We start from the raw sequence: 3,623 nt of genomic DNA, 5'->3' as shown, positions 1-3,623 counted from the left end.
AAAGTTTAATAGTTTTATTTGTAATGGTCATAAAGTTGAGCTGCTGAAACCTGTTCACTGAAACATTTTGACTTGTGTTAATGCTTTACATCTCCACATTTATATTAAAAATTCACACACAAATGAAAATGGAAACGGCCAATACCTGATTTCTGTACCCTATTTTTCCACTCACAATCATATACTTAGGTACGTTTTTGACCCCATGGGAAAAAATGGGAAGAGAAAAAAAGGTTTTTTTTTGAAAATGAAAATTTTCCCATCATAGTGAATTCTTAAGCACGTTCTCCACATATGCGGCGTGCTAGCTGGATGTCTTTGGCATAATTGTTACACGTTTGGCATGGGGAGCACACAGGTTGGTGTCTTCAAAAAGGCCAACCAGATAGGCCTCACTTGCCTCCTGCAAAGCACCAATAGCTGCACTCTGGAAGATCTGTTTTGAAGTCCTGAGCCATTTCTCACACCAGATGCCGGAAGGGGAGATGTCGAATCAGAAGTTCAAGGGACTTTTGATGGCGTCTAATTTCACAGACTGTCACAGTACCTGGCCTGTAACCATGAGGTTTCTTCACCCCTCCAGTAGAGGACGCACTTTTTCGAGGGGCTTTTGAAGGCAGCTGTTTCCTGGGAGCTTTACACGGGCTGATTTTCGGGCAGTCTGCTTCGTATGAGCCGTGGTAGAAAGACCTCCTTATTTACCCCCCTTCTTCTTCGGCTGGAGCTCCGTGATCTAGAGGCAGTGCTGGCGTTAGGGAGTGACGGTGGCAGGAAGCAGCTGCGAACACAATTGAAAAGCGAGTGCTCCCTTGGTGGCAGATGCTGTGAACTGGGCTTGGGAAGATGCTCAACTTCCGGGTGATTTCTGAGCAGCCCCTCTGTACACTTTCAGGCACTTCCCCTTTACACCGGCAGACACATTCACACGCAATCGTAATTCCCTCTTCTGTGATTGAGGCAGTTGTTAAATGCCCTGTGGGGGTTTTCTATTTAAAGGAAGCTTATAATTCATCCTTTTATCACATAAATAGTGAGAGTATCACGTCACCCCCAGCTCTGCTCCAGTTGCGTGCAACAGGAAGAGCTTGGACACCAGAGTCAGCCGGATCTGACGTCAAACCCTCTTCCAACCATTTGGTTTGTGTGTGACATGACCTTGGTTAGGCTCGGTTCCATCATTTATTCAAGCTGTTCTTTTTTCTCTCAGTGTTTTTTCTTACCTTAAGTCCTGGTTAAATTCTACTCCTCCTTCTGCTCTCAACTGAAGTGTCACCTTCACAGAGAAGGTCCCCTGGCCCCTTGTCTACGGCAAAAAGTCCTCCTTTACGTTCTCAGAACCCCAGCTACCTTGTCCTTGTAGCACCTGACATGGTAACATCTTTATTCACGTGACCTGGTTTAGCATCTTCCTTTGGTCTGGCCTATAAGCTCTTCCTTACAGGACAGGGGTCAGGGGTCATGGGCATATTCCCAGTGCCCAGGTCTTGAAATAGATTGGGTGTTTCTCAGCCTCAGTAACTAAGTCTACCTCTCCGGGGTTGTTGTGAGGGCTAGATGAGCTCACATGAGAATGTTTTCCTTTGGGCTTTCCCCTGAAATAAGAATTCAGGTCCAAGGAGATTATTGGATTGTTGATCCCAAGTAGAAGGTGAAGGAATGAGAGTGAGAGGGAGTCGGAGCTGTAAGGGGCGAGTCTGCGAGTTACCGCTGCGGGTAATTTAGGTCCTACTTGGGTATCTGTGAGACTGTGTAGAACATACTTTGGGATTTTCCAGACAAGAGGTGATGCCGCTAGGCTGTTTATTGATCCCACACCTGTGTCTCGCCGAGGGTCTCTCCCGGAGCGTCACCTACCAGGCACTAACCCTGCAGCCTCTAGAGATCATCCTTGGGCAGAAAGGCATAGGAAGCCAGAAGCTTGTGTAAGGGACTGAATAAAGAGGGTCTCCAGGGTGTGTGGACACCTCGCCTGAGCACCGCGAGAGAAGAGCTTGTTGGGAGGAGCTGAGGCCCACTGAAGCCGCGTCCCTGGGTGCCACCCTCCTCCCCGTCAGGCTCTTCAGATGTGTAGTTATGGAGCTTATGCCAGGGCCCAGAGCACGCCTGCCTTCACCACAGACCACAGAAATCAGGAGCTGTGGACAGGCTTGCCCTCGGTTCAGGCCCCATTCCACCCTGGGATGCTCGCTTCTCAGACTGACCTTGGGGGCAGTTGGGGAACACAAGCAAGATGGCCTTGTGTGGGTCATCTGGAGAGGGGTGGGCTGCTGACTCAGCCCTCTGGGGGATGATTACAGCTTGTGGCGAAGGCTGTGGACCCAGAGTTTCAGTCCAGCTCAGTCCTGGCCCTGTACCTAGTAGGTGCATAATAAATGCCTCTTGAACAAACACCCAGTCCACCCTACTAAGTAAGGCCTACTGGAAGCAGGACCATCACGGCCAAAAACAAAAATAATTTTTTTAACAATATTTCAAAAGATTAGTAGCAACAGGAGTGACATGTGACAATAAAAACACCCATTTCTTTGAGAGCAGAGACGGAATGATCCTGATTCCCAGAATCTAAAATTCAGATTTCTTTATTTTCACAAAGCAAAGAGGTTTTCGAGGATATTCATGCTGCGAAATTTCAGCTCTGATTTAAAACCTCGATGTTGCAAATGATGCTGGCCAAGCGTAGCCTGTTGAGGATGCAGAGTCGAGTCGGCCCTCCTTTCCAAAACGGGGTGGATAAGTGGGGAGGAGAGGGGACGGTTCCCCTAGCTGTGCAAACACCAAAGAAGGAGGGAGGTTTCCGCCTCTTGCTCCCGTCCCTTTGGTGTCTGCATCCCTGCCCATCTCTCTCATAGGCTTTTCTGTCACAAGCTGTTTATTTACCTGTCACTCTTTCCCTGCCCCCGCCCCCCACCCTATTTTTCTCTCTCTTGTCCCCTGGTGCTGCTTTTCTCTCTTCTCCCACCTTTTGGCATCTTCTTTCCGTATTTTGTGTCTCTCTCCGTTCCTCATCCTCTTTATCTTCTTTCCCTCATTTCTCAGGTTCTCTTTTCTCTCCAAAAATATCATACCCCCCCCACACCACACACACACACTCACAATTTCTTAAAACAAACACAAAGCTATTTTATGTTTTATCCAAAGGGAGGTGAACGATCTTCCACCAGCTTCCTTCTTCATAAACAAAGTCGACGCAGACATCTAAATTCCCTGCTTCCTCTTTCTGTGGCCAGCTGCTTGTCTGGTGGTGACTGGTGAATCCATGGTCGATGGCACTTGTAGGTGTGTGCCTTCTGTTTCAGACTTTGGACAAACCCCAAGAAGCCCTTCTGGTGGCCGGCTGGCCGTCGTGTCCAACGCGTTGTCGCGCGTGGATGAGAGTCCCCAAAGGCCCAAGACGTCTTCCTTCTCCTCTGAGAGATTCACAGCCCAACTCACAACAGTGAGACACGGCACTCCATTAGTACGTATGCTGTTTATGTCTTTATGTATCGGTTAAAAAATACATTTAATTTCAATTAAAAAAAAAAGAAGTGTGGTTTAGGGGCAAAAATGACCAAATTCGATGAGCTGTTTCTAATTAGCTATGATGCCACCACCTGTCAATCTGCATTTAAGTCCAAGTTCTA

The 3,623-nt window shown here is 47.9% G+C and overlaps 1 pseudogene across 1 annotated transcript; it reads right to left on the bottom strand.

The window, feature by feature from the left end:
- Nucleotides 1-275: 275 nt before the first annotated feature.
- Nucleotides 276-2,434, bottom strand: LOC306664623 (histone H3.3C-like; annotated as a pseudogene). The gene is made up of 2 exons: nt 2,420-2,434; nt 276-664 (listed from the first exon to the last, which is right to left on the bottom strand). The product of its transcript is annotated as a histone H3.3C-like (transcript).
- Between the last annotated feature and the right edge of the window lie 1,189 nt (nt 2,435-3,623).

The sequence above is a fragment of the Sciurus vulgaris genome (genome assembly GCF_902686455.1).
Source record: "Sciurus vulgaris genome assembly, chromosome: 1".
Classification (NCBI taxonomy): Eukaryota; Metazoa; Chordata; class Mammalia; order Rodentia; family Sciuridae; genus Sciurus; species Sciurus vulgaris.
Note: the sequence above shows the minus strand (reverse complement) of the source record. Positions and strands in the feature narration are given on the sequence as shown.